We start from the raw sequence: 25320 nt of genomic DNA on the forward strand, positions 1-25320 counted from the left end.
AAGCACCTCCACGGCCTCCACTCACCAGTGGTATCTGAGAAGACCAAGTAAGGGGCTGTGACATTCAGCTCCTGTGCATGGCATCAAGGTCCCCAGTCATGCCAGTGGAGACCAGGTGGGGAAGCTGGATATCTGCCCTAAATCTGCTTGAGTGGTGGAAGAGGAAGACCAGAGGAGAGGCAGGAAGTTCAATAATGCCCAGTGGAAATAAGGACAACTCTCATCCCAAAGTGTCCACGGAGGCCACATTGGAAACAGTGAAGTGTCAGCCTCCCCCACCTCCACCCATCTCTAAACTTTTGAAAACCTAAAAGCACACTTTGGAATCATCTGTGTCCAAGAGCTACGGTAAAGAAAGTAAGCATGTGCATTGCAAGAACTAGAAGGGAAATGGAAATACAGCAGATAAAAATGTGTGGGAAAACAGCTGAAGCAGTATTGAGAGGAAATTCATAGCAGCAAATACACACACAAAAATAAGAAATACTCCAAGTTAATTATTGAAGTTCTCACCATCAGAGGACAGGAGAGACAAATAAAACAAAAGTAAACAGAATGTAGGAAATAATAAAAGTCAGAAATTAGTGAAATTAAGAATAGAGAAAATAAAGAAAATTAATGATAGAAAGACCCAAGTCTTTGAAATAATTGACAAAATTGGAAAACTTGTACCATTACTAAAAAAGAAAAAAGTAAAGAGATAGATTAACAGGATTAAAAATAAAATAGATTCTTCTTAGACCAAATAATGAGACTTTAAATAATTTTATTAACATAAATTTTACAATATATAATAAATATGCTCAATCAGCATTTAAAGAATTTAACAGTAAATTTTCATAATCTTTTCTAGGAAATAGAAGAGGAAAGAGAATTTTGAAACTCACTTTGAAGATTGTATTACCTTGATTGCAAAGACGGAGGACAGTATGAGATAGAAAGCTGAAGCCCAGTATTTATCATAAATACAGATACAAAAATTTTAACAAGATATAGACAAATAGAATTCTGTAAAATATGAAAAGAATTATACATCATTACCAACTCATGTTAATTCTATCAATGCAAGTTTGATGATAACAGACAAGTGCTCTATCACTTGAGGCATCTCTTCAACCCTTTGAAGTTTGTTTTCAGTATAGGTTCTCTCTAACTGTACCTGGGCTGACCACAATCCACTGCCTGCACCTCTGGAGTAGCTGGGGTTGCAGGCATGTGTCATCATGACTGCTGTTACATTTATTTTATTTTGGGTATTTTCAATATAAATAAAATAAGAAATTAACTAAAACAAAATATGCTTGAGTCAGTCAATATGAAATTAGGGGAAACCTTGCAAAATCATTCAACTAGTCCAGAGTTCCATACTTTCAGAATTACAAGACAAAGAGCCTGTTGTTTTGAAAATGAATATTTTAGGCTATTACAACTTTCAGTCAATAAAGTACTCTTTCTATTCTAAATGGGGAATTTTGGAAAAGTGAGATAGCAGTAGGCCTGTCTTACAGAGCAAAGAGTGGACATATTCTGAATGTGTGTGTGTGTGTGTGTGTGTGTATTTGTCATCTGTAGAAATTTCTCCATGCTTCTTCCAAAGTTCATTTGGGCTTCTGAAGACCTAGGGTGAAGTGGAGACATAATAGACCTTGTTTTGTAGAAGTGCTGCTTCATGACATAGTGGACTTTATGGTAAAATAACTTAAAAAAAAATTCCTGCCTAGCTTTGTAAGTTTTCTTTTCACCCAAGTGCATCAGAGCACTAAAAGTGGGATCTGGCTTCCAATGAAAATATAAAAAGAGTAATCTGATGAAAGCTCTTTAACTTGCTTTAGACTTTCTGTGCTTTGTGTGTTTTTAAAACAATCTTTCTCCTTTTTTACAATGGCTAAACAGAAAAGTGAAATAAATCATTTTTGTTTCCTTTGGTAAATAGAGAACATATTTTAAAAAGCTCTCATTTCGATCTGTTATTTTCCCATGGTGCTGATACCAGGTACTCTGATGTTGCTAATGTTTAGAAAGTTTCTACAAGTAGCTTTATTTAAAGTCCCAAAAGTAAAATGGTATTATTTAGCCCCATAATATGACATTTTCTGTCATCTGGACAAGTTGTAATTTTAAAGTCATACCAAAGTATTAAACTAAATGGAAAACCACATAGTTCATGTTTGTAATGAGGTATAAAACCTCTTTTTTGTCTGAGTGAATTTTCATCAAAAAGCAAAACAATCTGAAAATTATAAAATTCAGAGTAGCATTCTTGTGTCTGTCATAGTTTTGAGTTCAGATAATGTGTCCTTTCTCTTAAATTGTTTCAGAGAAAATTCATTAGCTTTTTCATCACTATTTTGAAGGAGGAAAAAAACAATACTCCATTTTTATGGTCAACCCATTTATTTATTTCATATCTTCCATGTTTTGAAAAAGTATAGAGTAAATCTTATGTTTTTCAAGTACAGTGGAAGAAATAAGGGGTAAATGTCAGTTAATTTTGCCCAAAAATGTAGGTTTAAAGGTAATACTCTACCTGAAAATAAAAGTAATATTGTAGTAACAGAGGTATAAAGGAAACCATTATGAGCTGCTTAGCAAATTATAGTAGGGTACTGGAGGAGTGTAAAGTATAATACTCAGAAGAATTTGGAATCAATGAAACAAAAAATTGGTTCTTTGAGAAGATAAATAAGCTTTATAAACTCTTAGCCAATCCGACTAAAAGGAGAAAAGATCCAAATTAATAAAATTAGAGATGAAAAAGAGGATATCACAATAAATAACAATGCAATCCAGAGGATCATTAGGGAATACTTCAAAAACCTTTACTCAAATAAATTAAGAATAATAGAATAGATGAATGAATTTCTAGATGAATATAATTAACCAAAACTGAACCAAGAAATAGATCTGTAACAAGTATGAAATTGAAGCAGCAATAAAGAGTCTTACAAAATAATAAAGCCCAGGACCTCATGGATTCACTGTTGAATTCTACCAAACCTTTAAAGAACTTATAACAACACTTTCTAAACTTTTCCTTTTCAATGAAACAGAAAGAGAAGGAACATTACCACACTTATTCTATGAAGCCAGTGTTACACTCATCCTAAAACCAGACAAGGACAATACAAAACAGAGAGAGAGAGAGAGAGAGAAAGAGGGAATTACAGGCCAATCTCTTTAATGAACTTAGATGTCAAAATCCTCAATAAATTATTGGCAAGCCAAGTGAAACAGCATATCAAAAAGATCATCATGATCAAGTTAGTTGCTTTCCAGGGTTGCAAGGATAGTTCAATATAATCAAATCAATAAATGTAAGAGAACATATCAACAAAACAAGGACAAAAATCACACGATCATCTCAATAGATGAAGAACAAGCCTTTGATAAAATTCAACATCCTTTATTGCTAAAAGCTCTGATGAAACTAGGAATAGAAGGAATGAACCTCAAGATGATAAAGGCTATATATGACAAGCCTATAGCCAACATCATACTAAATAGAGAAAAAATGAAACCATTTCTTCTGAAGTCAGAAATGAGAAAAGGGTTGCTACTCTCTCCACTGTTAGTCAGCATAGTCTTGGAATTCCTAGCCAGAGCAATAAGATAGGAAGAAGAAATGGAAGAAACTCAAATAGGAAAGAAGTCCTATTATCCCTATTTACAGATGACAAAACATACTGAAAAACACCACCAAAAAATTCCTTGACATCATATACACTTGCAGCAAAGTAGCAGACGACAAAATCAATTTCCAAAATCAGTAGCTTTTCTATATATCAATAATGAACAGACCAAGAAAGAATTTAGGAAAATAGTTCCATTTCAACAGTCTCAAAAAATAAAATACCTAGGAATAAACTTAACAAAGGAAGTAAAAGACCTCTGCAATGAAAACTGTAACTCACCGAGGAAAGAAGTTAAAGAAGACAAAAGAAGATGGAAAGATCTCCCATGCTCATGGATTAGCTGAATTAATATCATGAAAATGGCTCTACTACCAAAAGTCAACTTTATGTTCAATACAGTTCTCGTCAAAATTCCAATGAAATTCCTTCCAGAGATTGAAAACTCAACCACAAAGTCATATGAAAGCACAAACGACCTTGAATCGTCAATACTGAGCAAAAAGTCCAATGCTAGAGGAATCACAATACCTGACTTGAAACTATACTACAGAGACATAGCAATGAAATCAGCATGATTCTGGCCCAAAAAGAGACATGAAGACAATGAAACAGAATACAAGACCCAGATATGAATCCATGTAGTTACGACCACTTTGTTTTTTTAATAAAGGAGCTCAAAATGTATCATGGAGAAAAGACAGCCTCTTTAACAAATATTTCTCAGAAAACTGAGTATCTGCATGTAGAAATTAGATCTTTCTCTTTCACCTTGCACAAATGTTAACTCAAAGTTGATTAAAGGTCTTAGTATAAGGCCCGAAGCTCTGAAATTCCTGCATGAAAGAATAGAGTACAATGGAACATATAGGCATAGGAAATGACTTCCTAAACAGAACTCAAATTGCTTAGCAACTAAGAGAAAGGACTGACAAATGAGACTATGTGAAACTAAAGTTTTTGCACAACCAAAGTCCTGGTCACACTCTGGTTTTTGTTCAGATTGTATAAATCTTTCACCTTTTACAAAGTCATGGTCACCAGATTGAAGAGGCTTCCCAGAAAGTGGGAGGAAAATCTTTGCCAGCAAAACATCTAATGAGGGATTAATACCTGGAATTTATAAAAAGCTCAAAAACTAAACTCCTCCAAAAGTCAGTGACCCAAGTGAAGAAATTGGCAAATGAAATGAGCAGAAATTTTTAAAAGGAAGAAGTAAAAATGATCAAAAAACACATGAAGAAATGCTTAACATCTCTGGTCATAAATGAAATGCAAATCAAAACCACAGTAAAATTCTACCTCACTCCTGTTAGAATGGCTACCATTAAGAACACAAACAGCAACAACAACAGTAAATACTGTAAAGGATGTGTGCAGAGTTGGTGGAAATGTGAGTTAGTACAACCACTATTGAAAGTAGTATTGAGTTTCCTCAGAAAACTAAAACTAGAACTTCCATATATACCACTCTTAGGCATATATCCAAAGGAATGTAAGTCAGGATACATATATATATATATATATATATATATATATATATATATAGTAATGGAATATTATTCAGCCATAAAGAAAAATGAAATTTTGTCATTCACAGGTAAATATAAGGAAGTAGATAATGTCATGTTAAGTGAAGTTAGCCAGGTTCAGAAAGACAAAAATAACATGGTTTCTTTCATATGTGGAAAATAGATAGAAATATAAACACTATCATATATATATAGAACCTGCTTCCAGTATTGGAACTGTTAAAAGAATCAAAGGGAGGAGGGAAAGAAAATAATGATAGAGAGTGAATAATATTTAAATATATCACATCTATTTAGGAACAAGACACAATGAATCACATTGAAAACTGTCAAACAATATAGGATAACTGTAAAAGATTAAGGAGAGGTAATAGTGGGGTTAGACTGATTATGGTACAATATATCTACAGGTAAAATGGCAAGGCAAAACCCCACTGAACAATGAACAGACATGTAAGCAACGAAGAGCAGAAATGTAAAGCAGGTCATGTTAAGGGGAGGGCAATAGTGGGAGAGGTAGGTTAAATGAAGAGGGTAAAGTAAGGTGAATATAGTTGATGAATTTTCTATACACATGTGAATGTAGGTCATTGAAACCTGTGCAAATCATTATAAGAACTGAGATGAGGAAGAAAGGAGGGGTGAACCAATCCAGGATGTATTGCATACAAGTATGGAAACATCACAATGGAGTCCCTGTATAACTATTATATACCAATAAAAGCATTAAAAACAGAACAACATGTGATATAAATGTGCTAGACACTATTATCTTCAATAAAAATTTTATTAAATTTGCAGAAATATGCTTCCCATGGACTGGAATTTTCTTCTTTTCCTATTGGGGAAATGGATCAAAAGCTTTATTAAGAACTATGCAATGTCAGAAGCAGAAATAAAATCATGAACCTGATTTTTGCATTCAGATCCTTCTTCTGCTGATTAGACATAGATGGGCTCTCCACTGTTGCACTTTGGAGAATCAGTACAGCTCCACAAAGCTGAGAGAGTAGGCCTTAGGATCACTGTACTTTCTGGGACCTTGTGATTCCTCAGTAAGCGCTTGTTTGACCAGATGGCATGAGTTGTAGTGATGTGTGTAAGTTCAGGCAAAGGCTTTCACATTTGCCTATGTTTGAAATTCTTTTGTAAGTAAAAACATTATTCATAATTATATTAATGCTGATAAAACAATCACTGTGGACAATGTAATAATTTGCATTACTATTTCACTAAGTTTTGATAGAAAACTGGTAACATAAAGCAATTCAAGAGTGAGAGGGAAAAAATGGTGGTGTGTTTGTGTGGTCAGTATCATATTAAAAATCTGCTGGATTCTTATATAAAGCACAGAATCATGTCTTCAAATTTCTGCTTTATTATGTTAGTTGGGGCCTCCAAAAGTCTTTATAATCAAGAAAAATTCTTGGACTGTCTACAATCCTCATGCAGAGAGGCCATCAAGGAGGAATACCTAGAAGCAAAGGCCATTTTGGCAGGAAGATTAATAGGTGAAGATGGGATTTACACATTGTATGACGGCCCATCTAAAACGAGTCAGTTGTCACAGAGGAACATTAATGAGGGGGTATTTAAAATAAGGTTTGCATACTATAAAGCATTCTTTTTTTTTTTTTTCGTTGCTGGGGTCTGAACTCAAGACCTATAGCTTGAGCCACTCCACCAGCCCTGTGTGTGTGTGTGTGTGTGTGTGTGTGTGCGCACGTGTGCACACGCGATAGGTTTTTTTGAGTTAGAGTCTCAGGGACGATTTGCCCAGGCTGGCTTTGATCTCTGCTTCCTGAATAGCTAGGATTACATGTGTGAGCCCCTGATGCCCGGCAAAGTGTTTTGTTTTTTTTTTTAAATAGCGGATGTATTGAATCTACTGTCTAATTTCTAAACTTTATATTGGTTAACTATGCCCCCAGGAAATTTTCTGAGTATTCTCCACAAGTTGACTTGTTGGCCACCTTGACAACACACTATGAAGTAGCTAATAGTATCACCTTTATCTCTTGTAGAAAATGATGAAACAGAAGCATGGGAAAGTTCAATGTTGAAGAAATTTCTGCCAATTTTGCCAACAAATGGAAGTAAACATAAAATTGGCTGTCTCTTAATGTTTTGCTTCCTGGAGAGAGAGTGAACCTGCTGGAATCAGAATAGTTAAAAAAAAAAGCTTTACTCCTCCAACAATTACTGGATCCACAAAAACAAAGATGATATAAGGCAGAGAAGAAAAGGAAAAGAGTTATGTTAGTATGTGTTGACTGTGCTGAAGCAAGACTTTGAAACATGTAGAGAGAAAGTGGTGAGATGAGAGAACACTCAGTCTCTGACCCTTCCCTTGCTAGACAGATACAATTTTAAATGAGAAATGTTTGTTTTTAATCATCTCTTCACTTTTCCTTTGTTTAAGCAATAAAGACAGGTGGATGAAAGTACAGGCATTTTTAATTTTGGTTTTCCATTAAGGTTCATAGAATAGATTAGATAAATTGTAGGATACAGAGTGAAAATTTTTCTTACTTACCCAGGATGATCAGGGTAACTTACAGTTTTAAAAAGAAACAAAAGAAAAAAAAGCAAACAAGCAAAAGTACTGGGTAAACTACTGATTACTGGCAAAAATTGTGACCAGACACATTTTATCAGAGTCTTTGAAGAGCTAAAGTAACTCTTTCACCACCCCACCCTCAGCAGTTTGTAGCTTTACAAAAAGACAGAGAAGAGTCATCAGGCTAACGAGTCTTGCAAGGTTCGAGCTAAACAACAGTTTAGTATGTTTGTGGGACAAAGGAGACTTCCTTTTCAGTTCGAGACAAAATATTAGAGAAGTTCTAGAAAAATTTCATGTGGACTAAAGAATTTAAGATTGCCTGAAAAAAGAAGAGGCAAACATGTCATTTCCTACCTTTATGTCTACTTAGGAAATGAAGTCTATTACTTATTTGATCAGAGGAGAAGAGATTTGGAGAGAGGTAGCAAGTCAGACAGAAACAATGTTGGGAGAGTTGCTCATATCTTAGAATTTAGCGTAGAAGGAAGAGTATGAATTTCCCTTTGAAAACCAAGTGGGCATTGCACAAACATCTTACTGGCATGCCATCAAGACTGCTGCCTGCTTCTAGGAGGCACTCAGCAAGCGCATACTACTGAGGGTAGAAGATGAGGAGAAATGTGGTTGGAGTCGAGTCAAAGTTGGATCCTCTACAAGAGAGGAGAAGGTGGGGAGGCTCCCCATGATCCCAGTGCAGTCATGAGGGTGCTCCCCTCAGAATTAGTCTTTGGCCATGTGCCAGAAAGACAGTGTGGGAGGGCTGATATGGTACTCAAATTATGTTTTCTTGGCATAGGACTATTTTGTGTATAAGAAAATTGAGAAGTAAATACATAAAGGCTTCTCCTCCCTCTATTTTTAGACAAGCAGGACATAAAGAAAGACATAGGTGTCCCTCTTACCTTTTCCACCTAGGAGGATAAAGTTGTCACTGAGGACAACTTTTTTTTACTTTAAGTCCCTTTTGGCCTGGCAATGTCACCACAGAGAGCTACATTAACAAACTATATTAACCAAATATTATCTATTTATTTCAATTCCCACAATATGCTACCTCTGAAGACTTAAAATCCTTTTCCTTTCTTTTGTTCCTTCCTTTAAAAAAGTCACTGTTCTTTATTGAGGATGCTAAATAAGCTGGAATTCAAATCCATTTCTTAGGGTGCCACACATTCTCTGAGTATCTCTGGTGTGTTTATGAAGTATACATATTAATAAGCTTCTGTCTGTTTTCTTAATCTGTCTTTATTTACAGGAGCCAATTCCAACTAAAAATTTATGAGGGATAGGGAAAGATCTATATGTCTTCTCCTACAAGGGCATCAATACTTCACCAGAATAAGTCCAAGAATCACTGACACCCAACAGAGAGAGGAGAACAACTGTGACCATTTCAAAGAAAATGGTTTTCCTCTTTCTTCTCCCCACTTCATCCACACTATAGAAGTCAGGTTTCAGAAAAGGAAGAGGAGCCCACGCTTTTGCAACAGAGGAATAGATGAACTTGAAAAGAAGATTACAAATTTAAGTTATACTGTAGACAAATTTTAATAACTCTAGTGTCTGAATTGTGTGTAGAATCTGCTCAAGATTCTGGTAAGGGACAAAAAAGGAAAATGTATCAAGGCTTTTCTGCAAGTGATGATTATAGAAAAGCTAGCAGTTTCAGGTTTATATTTCACTGGTTGAGACTCCTTGAGAAGCTGGTCATAGATAGGAAATTGGGACAAAATCCAGTCAAATGCTTCTTAGCACTATTTACCATTGCAACAACAGACCAAGATTAAAATAATGTACTACTTTTTATTGTAGTTTACTCTTCGTGCTGTCTACTTCTAACAAATTCCAATGAAAGCAGCTTGAAAGTTGTCTGAAAGCTTGACAGAGAAACGAAACCTAGTCGTGCTATAGAAAAATCAGCCAGCCTGTAGTCCCTGCATCCTTTGTGTAGTTACCTCTCTGTTCATTCTCATTTCATTAGCAATTGAGTGTTTAGCATGTTGGTTACAGTAGCTAAGTGTTAATTGGCTATTTGGCATGTTATGCCAAGATGAACCTGATTAATTAAAAGAGGAAGCTCCATCCTTTGAGCAACATGACTAGGGCACTGATGCTGATGCCTCAGGTTCAGTATATAATGAGACTTGTAGCTTCAGGCAAAGGGAGACTGCTTGCTTTCAGTCTCTGGCATAGCACCGAATTAAGTATTAGCTCTGTAGTGGACCCCTGCTTATCAGCAACCTTGCTATTACTCTACCGACCCTGATGTGCATAAGCAATATTTTCATCCTCTTCCCAAGAGATTTATCTGGCTGTTGAAGTAGAAAATGAATATTTTACAGTTCACTTGTCTGATCAATTACCTACAAGCTGCTGCAGTATTTTATAGCCAGTGGGAGAACTGTGTAGGTGATGATAGAGAAATCTGGAGGGAATCTCTTAGCCAACTACACAACAGGGAATAAAACTGTGAATGAGCCATTGGTAACAGTTCTTTGTTCATGTGGGTCTAGCCAGAAATTACAGTGTAAGCAATTAATGTACTTAAATGATAATCAGTAGGATGTGAATTCGAGAGGAGGGAGGATAATGAAGTGAGAAAGGTTCAAATCCAACCTTCTCAAGTTAACACCTCCCTTAGCCCTGCCATTTTTATCTTCAGTAATTGGATGAAAATCTTTCTTTTTTTTTTTTAGAAAGAGAACAAAACTTCACCTTTATTATGGATAAAAACTAGGTCAATTGTAGCTTGTTTTTCTAACTCCTATTTAGCGTTCAGATCTTGCAAGAGGCATCTAAGGGAAAATTTGAGTCAACAGAGGGAAACACCCAGGCTGATGTCTTTCACTGGTGTGGGTGCAGAGGGAAGGAGAAACAAAAACCCAAGTCTTAAGATATTTGGGAGACTGGCATTTCCAGATGTGAATAGTAGAACAATGATTGTCACCCACCCACCAGGTAACTCATTACTTCTCCATAGGAAGGAATAATTAATGGAATAAAAGGCCAGAAATGTTAAGGAAAAATCCTCTGTGCAAGGAACTGTCCGGGAAAATAATCATGTTCCTAATAGGGTAAATATATTGAAGTAAAAATAGTGAATTTGGTGTCTTGACAGAAAAGGGTAGAGGCAGGTGGCCTTTGTGAACTAAATTTTCATCTATCATGGCAGGAACTCTATGAATGTTGTCTATAATTCATAAATCAAGAAACAGTGATAAGAATGTTATTTTGTGATATGTGAGTAATCCTGAGAAGAAATAAACACAAAACAACTGTACACTGAAGGTGTTTTCCCTGGAGAGTGAGACTGGGCATGGGAAAGGGTGAGGAGGGGGACTCTTTGTGTACGTGTTACTTTGATGTTTCATTAAATTAAAAGAACTATGTTGCTTAAATTGGGTTCTACGTACTTGGCAGTGGTGTTAGAAGCTACTGGATGCATTTTAGAGAATGGGTTTTACTTAAATATTTGTGAAAAGTTTTTTTTTTTTTAGTGCTTGTTTTTTCTTTTTCTTTTTTTTTATTATTCATATGTGCATACAATGCTTGGGTCATTTCCTCCCCCCCCTCACTTACCACCCACCTCACCCCCTCCTCTCCCCGCCACCCCCTCAATACCGGGCAGAAACTAATTTGCCCTTATCTCTAATTTTGTTGAAGAGAGAGTATAAGCAATAATAGGAAGGAACAAGGGTTTTTGCTAGTTGAGATAAGGATAGCTATACAGGGAGTTGATTCACATTAATTTCCTGTGCATGTGTGTTACCTTCTAGGTTAATTCTTCTTGATCTAACCTTTTCTCTAGTTCCTGGTCCCCTTCTCCTATTGGCCTCAGTTGCTTTTAAGGTATCTGCTTTAGTTTCTCTGCATTGAGGGCAACAAATGCTATTTAGTTTTTTAGGTGCATTCCTGATTCTACTAATTTGTTTAATCCCTAATAATTTAGAATTTTCTGCATACTTCAATATTTATAAATTGATATAGTAGAATATTTATATTATAAAATAACTGCTTTATTTTTTACATAAATAGGTAACTGAAATATGATAAGAAATATGAACTTGCCATCTCTTTAACAAAGTCCACTGTCATCTGCAAAAGGTAAAGCTAGATTTAACAGACTGAAAAATTATGCAATACTCTATAATTTCTGGAAAAAAATTAGACTTTATTTTGTTTAACAGAGAGAAAGCAGAGTAGAGATTACATAGTTGCAATGATTATAAAAGGCATTTTTGGTGAACAATGGAAAGATCTTTAAAAAGTGAAGCCCAAAGTTTTTTAAATTAACATTAATTTGGGGGTTTTAAATGTGTATTTGGGAAAACTATATTCTCAAATCATTACAATGAAATTTTACTCTATCAATACAGCAAAATATTCCATTAGTCAATAACTTCAAATTGAAAAAAAATAAACTGAAGTTTATGCCTAAAGGATTAATGCTTATGGAGAACATACTTGCATTTTACAGACACACACACACACACACACACTGAAGGGTTGGCACTTTTATTTTCTCATTCTATCACTTTCCTTTCTGTTTTTCGCCTCCCGCCAACTCAGATATTCAGTGACAAAACAAATCTGTCTCAAGGAAAATAAATTTTCATCTTGGTTTCAGTGTTCACATTTTAAAATAGTATGCATTTGCAATTATGTTGAAATTATATATTTGATACAGATCAAAACATATTTTATCAGATTATGAAAATTCCTTTAAACAGAAATTCTAGTGATTGAAATCAACCTATCAGATACATTGCCAAATGTTTAAAAATAGCACAAATTGTTAAGAGATATATAAAAACTCATGTCTAAAATATCTAAAGTCCTTAATATAGTATATCCAACTCAAAAGTATTTCAGCACACATAGAAATTATGGAGATTTTTATTTCACTATACAATTGCAAAACAATTCTATCAATTTACTGATTTCTTCTGCTTTCATTTTGGTCTGCCTACTCACTTATTGCTTTTGGCAAAGAGTAAAAGGAGGCCCATCAATCTTCACTTTAATAGACCATTTGTATCTCATTAGTACAAATGACCTTTGACTCATTTTTTCTGATATTTTGAGTCCTTCTATTTCTTCCTTCTATTTTAGTTTTCTTTCTTGATTCTTTTCTACTCAATAATAGAATGATAATGAGTTTAATTTTAGAATTCTATTTCTACTCCCATAGCAGTTCACAAGTAGGACATATACCTCTCAAACCTAGGAAGTCACTTAAGGCTGGCATTTAAACATTTAGTATAGAATAAAATACATCATGAAATTAATATCTTATAGGTTTGATATTTTAAGAACATGTCTGGAGAGAGAGAGAGAGAGAGAGAGAGAGAGAGAGAGAGAGAGAGAGAAACTTTCCTGAACTAAAACCTCCCCATTTCATTAGAGGGCATTTGAGAAGTTATATTCATAATACAGTCTATAGAAAACAAATACATTCTGATAAAAAACCAAGGCTCTATGCTTTGTTAGCTGTGAGACAGCTTCATTTAATACTTTAAATGAAGTATTAGAAGTATACAAAAGTGACCCTTATAGAAGAATCAATTTTTCTGCTTCCAAACTGTAGAAATATGAACAGTTGACCACAATATTAAAATTACTTTCTCTTTTCCAATTTGTCTTCAGTTTCTTTCTCTTTAATAGAAGGAATTAAAATAAATTTGATGATTAGATCCCTATGAATTTAATTTTACATCTATCTATCTATCTATCTATGTATCATCTATCTATCCACCTATTTATATAAATGGTACTGGTTTTATCCATATGACACAGGCTGGCCTTGAACTTGCTATGTAGCCCAGACTGGCCTTAAATTCATGCTCCTCCTGACTCAGCCTCCCTAGTGTTAGTATTTTAGGCATGTGCTACCACATTCAGTTTCATTATACTCTTACAACTTGCTTCTATATTCATAAACAATATGTGATGCTTTTTATGCATTTTATGCCTTACATAAGGATATAACTTATAGCAGACCAAAGAATTCTCATATATCATAAAGTTTATGGCAAGTCACATGTAATAAAAGATAGATTAATATGAGAAAAGCATGCAAATTTATTTAATATAAATTTTATATGATATAGGAACATTGAGAAATGAAGAACTAAAGAAACAGGGAAGTCTGCTTTTATACTTAAGTTTGATAGTGTGGACAGTCATTCAAAAGTATGATTGCATAAGGAAGATATGACCTAATTCTAATGGCAACAATTGGGGGGATATAACAAGGCCCATTTATTATTCTTTGTGTCCTTGTGTCTTCAGTGATGAGTATATTCCTTTCTTTCTGGTATAGTGAGGGAACTTCTGGGAGGAAGGTTTTATGACTTACTTCATGGAAGTTCTGTTAGATTTTATGGCATTGTGTCCCTTAGGGGCCAAGGAGGAAACGGTGTGTGAGATCTTCCTGCCTCTGCTGTTTTTCTCAAATGCTAAAGTGGGATATTTGGAGTAAGTTGTCCTGAATACCATCAATCATTACTTCATATTGACTTCATGAAAGTATTCTCATTTTCTTCCATAAGCTTTTGATTTTACTTTTTTATATTATTCAATCATCCTGAGATATTGTTTTACATTTGATGTGCAGTCAGAATTCAACTGTGTCTTTCTGTACGATAGCCCATTTTCTTAGCATGAAGTTCTCTTCTGCATAGATCTGTACTGCTGCTCTTCACAGATTTACTGTCTACTTCATCTCTGTCTCTGTCACTTACCAACTTTTCATAGACATATGGGTCAATTTATGAACTCTCCATCACCCTGCTTTTGAAAGGTTTTTCATGTTACGTACATGTAGAAATTGATATTATATTACAAAACCCTGAGGCAAACAGACAGGGTATTTGTAGCTACATGACTCTGGAAACACTTGGATTCATCTCAAGGGTCCACATGGTTGAGGAAATCAATTTCTTGAAATATATAGAACCAACTGAGGTCATGCCAGTTGGGGTGTTCTGAATGAGGTTAGTGCTTTTCTAAAAGAAACTCCAGAGAGCTCTTCCAGCTCATGTTAGTAAACTTTCCATAAGATAAGGCATGAAATTAAAGAATTAGATTTACATTTGAAACTTCATCAGTGTTATTTATTATGGGTTTGTTAATATATTTAAAAATATTTTTAACCAAAACATTATAACTAGAAGGTTAACTTACAACATCCTACCTGAAGTAAGAGAAATAAAAATAGGGATGTCTAAAACAATTTTCCTATCTTTAATTGTAGAACAAAGTATGGTGCATTTATGTGCATTAATTACTATATCTTTTTCTGTCATCCTTTTCATTGATGGTATTAATGAAATGCAGAAGAGACTATTTCCTAAAATGTGCAAATGTCTAATGGGAACTGAGATTTTTTTTTTAATGTGTCTGTAACAGATACAAGACTTTGCCTCAGGGTGTTCTTTGAAAAATGAGAAACATTAAAATAGTATCAAGAAAAAAAGATCTTCTTTCTCAGCCTGTCTGCATTTGTACTTAAAAAGTGTTTGAAAACAGCTTCATTGTTTTAAGTTACAGTCAATGCACTTTTAAAAATTCAGTGTAAGTGAATAAAATGCAATTAGATTCAAATGTTCATATTAATAACTCTACAGTTTTATAATGAGAATATAAAATTTATATGGTCCTAAAAAGCCTGATATAACCCTCCTTTCACTTTCATTGACATTTAGTCTGTTGATTCCTATTTTACCTTATGATTGTAAAATATAGGTCTATTGGATTACAATCTACTCCTTAATTTTCATCTTTGTATGCTTCTAGGTTTTGAATCTGACTTGTTTACCTGTGGTTCTCTCCTCCAATGTGCTTTTGGATCCCTTGTTTTATGCCAAACATACTCCCATACAGTTTGAATCTACTGACAATACTGTGATTATATCTCAGGGAACTTGGATTTCCCTGAAGATACTTTCTCATTAAAGCCTTGAGGGTATATTATTCAGTCTTCATTACTCTACTTGTGCTGGGGTACAGGATGACACTGGGGGCAGGAATGAGGTTTTAAAGTCTTATACTAACTGCACACCACCAGTCCTTGACCTCTGAGTAAAGAGTTCTGCTGACCTTATTCATAGTAACCAAGCTATGGAATCAGCCTAGAGTCCCATCAACTGATGGATAGATATAGAAAATGTGCTATAAATACATAATTGAGGGATTAAGGTAGAAAAATAGAGGAGATAAAGTAACTGAGGTTATAATACATATATATACATGGAAAATCACAAATAAATTTTCTGTATATTAATTACCTTTATCTCAAAGAAGGAAAAGTGCAACATTTTACTTTTTTCTTCTACAAAATTAGAGAACAAGGGCAGAACAGGTGAGGGTGTTGGTACCAGAAAGAGGGTGGAAGTGGTGGGGAAAGGAGGTAGGAGGGTGAATATGGTACAAAAAATGTGTACACATGTATGTAAATGCAAAAATGATGCTTGATAAAATCATTCCAGAAATGGGGGGAGAGGAGATAAAGGAGAGCAGTAGAGAGGGTGAGTTCAAGTTTGATATATTTGATACATTGTAAGAGTGTTTGTAAATGTCACAATGTACCCCCACCCAGCACAACAATAAAAAAATTGAAAAAAGAGAAATCAGACTTGGGTTTGGACAGGGAAGAAAAAAGTACACAATTGAGTATTATTAGCCATAGGAAGAATGAAATTATATCCATTACAGGAAAATGGGTTGAAATGGAGATCCTAATGTTAAGTGAAATAAGTGAGACTGAGAAAGATATCACATATTTTCTATCCTGTATTGAATGTAAACCTAAGAAAATGACATGAATGCAAAATAGGGACTGTGAAACTAGCTTTACAGTGCACCAAAACCACTGGTAAAGATACTATTTTAAAACAGGACCTAGAATAAAATATTTCTTATAGGTTCAAATAAACCCTTAAATAGTTCGACAACTCATATCCAACAACATGTAAAATGATAATACAAGTCAAAGTTGGTTTTACTTTAGAAATGCAAGGTTGATTTAACATTTGAAAATCAATAAATGTAAACCATAATATTAACAGATGAACTAAAAACCCAGAAAAACATTGTTGAAGACACAGAAATATTGTTTGACAAATTTCAATCCATTTCTGTCATAAACACTCAGCAAACTTGCAATAAAAGGGAAGTTCCTCAGCCTGATGGTGTAAATTCATGAAAATCCTAAAGCTAACCTCTTATTTCATGGTGCAAGACTACATGTTTTTATGATAATATAAGGAAGATAGGTAAAAGAGATGACCTTTCTTGCAACTTACATTGGATAGTATAATTAAAGTTTTGGTCTGCTGGATAAGGCAACAAATTAAAGTGCAAGGCTTTCAGGTCAAAAAGGTGAAGCAAAATTGTTTGTATTTATGTTGACATGATAGACTATAGAAAAGCTTATAAAATTACAAAAAGATTTGTTAATAATGAGTGAGCTTACTAAATTTCAAGTATAGATTATCATTATATAAAATCAATTTCATTTATCTAATAATACCAAACAATTAAAATTGAAATTAATAAGTAATATGTAGAATGTTCCATAAACTGGATAGAACTGACAAAACATGTGTAAGTACAAATCAAAACCAACATTATATAATTATACAATTACACAATTTTGCTGAAATGAAAAAGCCTAAATAAATGGAGACATGTAACAGCATCATGCATCAAAAGAAATAATATTGTTATGATGTTAGTTCCCCAAATTTGATTTTTAGGGTTACCAGAATATCAGTCCAAATCAAACTTTTTCATACATACACATCCACAAAAAGATTCCAAACTTGATGTGGAAAAACATAGGTTATTGAATAGCTAAAGCATTTTTAAAAATCTGATTTTAAGGACAGTTGGAGCATTTATATTACTTGACTTTAGTACTTACAAAACTATCAAAATCAACAGAGCATGATTTTGACAAAAAAATATATCAAAGATGCACAACAGAAAGTCTAGAATATACATACACATATGTCATCAATTGACTTTTGATAAAAATGAGAGTAATGATAGCTTAGTAGATAAAGGATAGTTGATGAGTAGGTGATGTTAGGGAAAAAAAACCCTGATCTTTACTTCACATCATTTTAGCATAACTTAAACACAAATTAACCCAAATTTAACAAGCTCAAAAATAAAAGTTAAAATTATAAAACTCAGAAGAAAACATAAAAGAATATCTTTGTGATTTGGGGTAAATAAAAGATACACAAAAAAGGTAATTATAAAAAGACATTAAAATTCATTAGGTATAGAGGTAATATTACAACTTTTACCACCATAGATAAAAATAAAAATACAAATAAGGGCAAATTTTGGTACAAATAAAGTAAAATAAAAAGTAATTATGAATAAATTTGTATACTCACTTGGAAAAGCTGTCTATTAAAGATATACATATGCAAATCTCTGTTCTAACTGCCCAAGACCTTAACATGTCCAATATAAATGTGTACCTTTATGAACCAAAAAATTATGCTCTAAAATGTTCACTGTCATATCATTTGTAGTAGTCAAAAAATAATCAAATAACAGATAAAATGGTGAAGGATCACCACCAACAAAATAAAGCATGATATAGGCACATAATGAAATCATATAATGATGAAAATAACAAACAGCAGAGAAATTTGAACAATAATACACATAATACTCACAAATACAATGTTTATAAAAAACCTGACACAAAGAAGTACCAACTGTATAATTCATATTTTAAAGAATCATGTCTGTGAGCATGGTCAAAACCGTTGTAAATCAAATTAATTAATCCTCTTGGGAGAGACTAGGTAAAGGGTGCTAGAAACTGGTGGGGAGGGAAAGAGACTTGTAGAATGCTAGTAACCATTTGTTATCTGAGTTCTAAGTAAATACCTATGTTCACTTTGTGTAGGTGAAGTTAAAGCTATATTTGTTACAGCCTTACTGGAAAGTTAATCTTAGAACACAACTATTATACTCTATGTGTACACGTAATGACAAAATATCTCTGCCACTCTTTGAGATGGACTTTACTGGGCTAATACAATATGGTACTATTTTATTCAGTCAAAAATATTGGGGCTAGCCTCATGAAACACACTTGAGAAAGCAAATGAACACATAACTGTATCCCTTCATCAAGGCCTGTGAACATAACCCTTTTCTTCTACATCACAGAATATCAAAGGGCTTGTTTAAAACATAAGGAAGTGAGACCAGAATGGTTGCCTAGCATGCATGAGATCCTCAGTTCAATCCCCAGCACCACAAAATAATAGTTATAATAATGATAATAATAATATAGACTACACAAAGAAAATGAAATAATGATTTATGTTTAAGTTTCAGTTAAAATAACTAGGCATATTTAAATTTCAATTACAATAATTACTTAAATATGATAATTGAAATTACGATAAAAATTAAAAGCTCAAGTCATGCCAAATGCATATTATGACAAGGAGATATATTACAGTTTCATTACCTGTATCAGTAGATGTTCCCAAAACTTATTCCCACACACCCATCCCTACACTCCTACAGAATGACTATTTGAAAGTAGTATTTATGGGATTCCAAGACGGCGACTAGAGGGAGAAAGCAGAAAGTGTGCTTCCTAAAGTAAAATCTTGGAGAGACACTAGAGATACCTTACAGGAAAAACCACTGAGAAGAGGCAAAACTTTGAATCCTCCACACCTCCACCCCATGCATATCATTCCCACTCTATGTTAAACGGAGAAACCAGGAGGTCTCCAGTGCTGCCAGACACTAGAGCCCAGACCGCTTGGGAAGACGGAGACCACAAAGTGAGCTAAGCGGCACGTGGTACTCCCACAGACAACCCTGGGCCAGATCAGCATAGCCCCCTGAACAGACAGACCCCCCACCCACGGAAAGAAGAGAAATTGAATAATAACCAACAACAAAAAAGACATGTAATAAAGAGGGCAGGGCACCCTGAGTGCCAAAGGTGGGGAGGGGCAATCCCCCAAGGAACTGTAAATAAACAAGCTGGCCGGAGAAGGCAGGAGCAGTGGCACCCGCCCAGCAACCAGGAGCAGGAAATCTTGTAAAAGTGGAGGTAGGAGGAAAACTACACAGGAGAGTGGGGGAAGGCCCAATTCCCACATGAACTGTAAATAAACATACTGGCTGGCAAAAGCGGGTGTAGAGCCACCTTCCCCAGTGTGTTTGGAAAGGGGAAAGCTTGTAGCAATGGTGGTTGTGCCCAGGAGAACTCTGAGTAAACAAAGCCTGTGGGGCCAGGTGAGTGTTAAGTTCACTCCTGAGATCTGCATAAATAAAGCCTCCAGCAACAGCAGGCTGACAGTAGCAGGCAGGTGAGCAACAGCCTCTGATAGACATTCACAAACCTGTCTCCAGACTCTCTCTTTTTTTTTTTTCTCTCTTCCTTTGATAAGACAACAACCGAACTACACCTGCATTCTGAAAAATTTACTGAAACTGTATTGCATTTGAACTTGGGACACTTTGTGGTGTTTTTAAAAATTTTGGGGGGTATTTTTGGTTTTTTTCCCCTTTGATGAGACAACAACAGAACTACTTCTGAGACACCGTCTCTAGGATTGGAGGCTGAGGGACTAACACCAAAATTATTAAGACTGAAACTTTATTGCATTTGAACTTGGAGATTTATTTATTTTATTTTATTTTTCAATCCTCTCTCTGCCTCTCTAATGCCTGTTTAGCTTACTGTTGATTAGTACACTATCGCTCCCTGTTTATATCTTTGAAACTTTTTTGTTTGTTTGTTTTGGTTTTTACTTGTTTATTTGTTTTTCCCTTTTACTTTACCTTCTTTGCTTCCCCTCTCCTCTCACCCTTCCACTCTAAATACCACCACTGTTATTATTAGAAGCTAGAAAATACTTAATTGCACACAGTACAGGGACAATAACAATACCAAGGGCAATGATGGGAAAACAGAAAAAGAGGGAAAGCAGTTTCCCCACAGCAAAATATTAGTACAGGAACCAGAGGGGAATGAAGAAAATAGATACTCAGATCCAGATTCCAACAAAATGAAGATAAACTATGCCAAAGAAGCCAATGAAGCCCACAAGAATAATCTAAAAGAAGAAATCCTACAGGTAATCAATGAGAATTTTATAGAAATGATACTGGATATGGTCAACAAAAATGTATAGGAGACACTCAAGAAATTCCAAGACAACAAAAACAGAGAATTTGAGAAAGCACAAGAAGAAATAAAAGAAACCATAGAAGCACTGTATAAACACCAAAGTGAGACAAAGAACATGATTAATAAAGAGATAAATTCACTCAGGATGAAAATAGACAACATTAAAGAGGAAGACACTCAAGATGTGGAAAACCTCAGAAAAAAGAACAAAACAGAATTGCAAAACAAAATGGAAGGCCAATCCAGCAGAATAGAACACACAGAAGACAGAATCTCAGAACTTGAAGATGAAATGGTAATTAAAGGAAAAAACCAAAGAACTATTAGTTAAGCAACTCAAGACCTGTGAAAAGAAAATGCAAGAACTCAACAACTCCATCAAAAGACCAAACCTGAGAATCATGGGCATTGAAGAAGGAGAAGAGGTGCAAGCAAAGGGAATGCATAATATATTCAACAAAATAATAATGGAAAATTTCCCAAATCTAGAGAAATAAGCATAAGCTTATGATGAAAGGCTGGAAGAAGATTTACCAAGCCAATGGCCCCTGAAAACAGGCAGGAGTAGCAATACTTATCTCTGACAAAGTAGACTTCGAACCTACATTGATCAAATGAGATAAAGAAGGACATTCCATACTAATAAAAGGGGAAATAGAACAAAAGGAAATGATAATTATCAACCTATATGCACCCAATGTCAACACATCCAATTTCATCAAACATACCCTGAAGTACCTAAAAGCATATATTAACTCCAACACAGTGGTTGTGGGAGATATTAACACCCCATTATCATCAATAGATAGGTCATCCAAACAAAAAATCAATAAAGAAATCCTAGATCTAAAATATACCAGAGATCAAATGGACCTAGTTGATGTCTACAGAACAGTTCATCCAACTTCTACACAATATACATTCTTCTCAGCAGCCCATGGAACCTTCTCCAAAATAGATCATATCCTAGGACACAAAGCACACCTCAGCAAATATAAGGAAATAGAAGTGATACTATGCACTCTGTCTGATCACAATGTAATAAAACTAGAACTCAACAACAAAAATAAAGACAAAAAACATGCAAACCAAAAAAACCATACAAAGAATTAATGAAATAAAAAGTTGTTTCTTTGTAAAAATAAACAAGATCAGCAGACCCCTGACAAACCTGACTAAAATGAGGAGAGAAAAAACCCAAATTAGTAGAATCAGGAATGTACCTAAAAAACTAGATAGCATTTGTTGTCCTCAATGCACAGAAAATAAAGCAGATACTTTAAAGCAACTGAGGCCAATAGGAGAAGGGGACCAGGAACTAGAGAAAAGGTTAGTTCAAGAAGAATTAACCGAAAAGGTAACACACATGGACAGGAAATCAATGCAAGTCAACTCCCTGTATATCTATCCTTATCTCAAATGGCAAAAATACTTGGTTCTTCCTATCATAGCTTATACTCTCTCTTCAACAAAATTAGAGATAAGGGCAAAATAGTTTCTGCTGGGTAGCAAGGGGTTGGGGGGGAAAAGGAAGGGATTGGGGAGATGAGGGAAGGGGTGGGGGAAGGGGGAAGAAATGACCCAAACATTGTATGCAAATATGAATTAAAAAATAGGTTAAAAAAAAGAAGGGATTGGAGGAATGGCTCAAGTGGTAGAGTGCCTGCCTGGCAAGTGTGAGACCCTGAGTTCAAATCCCAGTATCACAAAAAAAAAAAGAAGATGGAAATAAATGGAAAGAACCACGTCAAAAAAAAAAAAAAAAAGGAATGCGAAATGGGAGATAACAACAAGCACCATGGAAGTCCACAAAATCATCAGAGATTACTTCAAGAACTTATATTCAAATAAATTCAAAAATCTTAAAGAAATGGACAGATTTCTAGATACATATGATCATCCAAAATTGAACCAAGAGGATATTAATCACCTGAATATCTATAACACAAAATGAAACTGAAGCAGCAATCAAGAGTCTCCCCAAAAAAAAAAGTCCAGGACCTGATGAATTCTCTGTTGAATTCTATTAGACCTTTAAAGAAGAACAGGTATCAACCCTCCTTAAACTGTTCCATGAACTAGAAAGGGAAGGAAAACTGCCAAACACATTTTATGAAGACAGTATTACACTTATCTCAAAACCAGGCAAAGACACCCCCAAAAAGGAGAACTATTGGCCAATCTCTTTAATAAACATTGATGCAAAAATCCTCAATAAAATAATGGCAAACTGAATTAAACAACACATCAAAAAGATTATTCACCACGACCAAGTAGTCTTCATCCCAGGAATGAAGGGGTGGTTCAACATATGGAAATCAATAAACGTAATAAACCACATTAACAGAAGCAAAGACAAAAACCACTTGATCATCTCAATAGATGCAGAAAAAGCCTTTGATAAGATTCAACACCATTTCATGATAAAAGCTCTAAGGAAACTAGGAATAGAAGGAAAGTTCCTCAACATTATAAAAGCTATATATGACAAACCTACAGCCAGCATTATACTTAATGGAGAAAAACTGAAACCATTCCCTCTAAAATCAGGAACCAGACAAGGATGCCCACTATCTCCACTCCTATTCAACATAGTACTGGAATTCCTAGCCAGAGCAAGAAGGAATAAAAGGAATACAAATAGGTAAAAAAATTGTCAAATATCCCTATTGGTAGACGATATGATCCTATACCTTAAAGACCCAAAAAACTCTACTCAAAAGCTCCTAGACACCATCAATAGCTACAGCAAGGTAGCAGGATATAAAATCAACATAGAAAAATCATTAGCATTTCTATACACTAATAATGGACAAACTGAGAAAGAATATATGAAAACAATTCCATTTACAATAGCCTCAAAAAAAATCAAATACCTAGGTGTAAACTTAACAAAGGATGTGAATGACCTCTACAAGGAAAACTATAAACTTCTGAAGAAAGAGATTGAGGAAGACTATAGAAAGTGGAGAGATCTCTCATGCTCATGGATTGGTAGAATCAACATAGTAAAAATGTCTATACTCCCAAAAGTAATCTACATGTTTAATGCAATTCCCATCAAAATTCCAATGACATTCATTAAAGAGATTGAAAAATCTACTGTTAAATTTATTTGGAAACACAAGAGACCACCAATAGCCAAGGCAATACTCAGTCAAAAAAACAACGCTGCAGGTATCACAATACCCGACTTCAAACTATATTACAAAGCAATAGCAATAAAAACAGCATGGTACTAGCAGAAAAACAGACATGAAGACTCTTGGAACAGAATAGAGGACCCAGATATGAAGCCACACAACTATAGCCAACTTGTCTTTGACAAATGTGCTAAAAATATATGATGGAAAAAAGACAGCCTCTTCAACAAAAAATGCTGGGAAAACTGGTTAGCAGTCTTCAAAAAACTGAAACTAGATCTGTGTATATCACCCTGGCCAATATTAACTCAAAATGGATCAAGGATCTTAATATCAGACTCCAAACTCTAAAGTTGGTACAGGAAAGAGTAGGAAATAACCTGGAATTAATAGGTATAGGCAAGAACTTTCTCAATGGAACCCCAGCAACACAGAAACTAAGAGATAGCATAGATAAACGTTAATTCATAGAACTAAAAGGCTCCTGCTCAAGAAAGAAATGGTCTCTAAACTGAAGAGACCACCCACAGAATGGGAGAAAATATTTGCCAGCTACACATCAGAAAAAGGACTGAGAACCAGAATATATAGGGAACTTAAAAAACTAAATTCTCCCAAAATTAATGAACCAATAAAGAAATGGGCAAGTGAACTAAACAGAACTTTCTTAAAAGAAGAAATTCAAATGGCCAAAAAAACATGAAAAAATGCTCACCATCTGTAGCAAAAAAGGAAATTCAAATTAAAACCACACTAAGATTCCACCTCACCCATTAGAATAGCACTAACAACAAGTGTTGGCGAGGATGTGGGGAAAAAGGAACCCTCTTACACTGCTGGTGGGAACGTAAACTAGTACAACCACTCTGGAAAAAAATTTGAAGGCTACTTAAAAATCTAAGCATTGATCTACCATCTGATACAGCAATATCACTCTTGGGGATATACCCAAAAGACTGTGACACAGGTTACTCCGGAGGCACCTGCACACTCATGTTTATTGCAGCACAATTCACAATAGTCAAGTTATGGAAACAGCCAAGATGCCCCACCACTGATGAATGGATTAAGATAATGTGGTATTTATACCCAATGGAATTTTATGCAGCCATGAAGAAGAACGAAATGTTATCATTCGCAGGTAAATGGATGGAATTGGAGAACATCATTCTGAGTGAGGTTAGACTGGCCCAAAAGACCAAAAGTCATATGTTCTCCCTCATATGCCCTTGACATTAGATCAAGGGCAAACACAACAATGGGA

This window comes from Castor canadensis, chromosome 2 (genome assembly GCF_047511655.1).
Source record: "Castor canadensis chromosome 2, mCasCan1.hap1v2, whole genome shotgun sequence".
In the NCBI taxonomy this organism is placed as follows: Eukaryota; Metazoa; Chordata; class Mammalia; order Rodentia; family Castoridae; genus Castor; species Castor canadensis.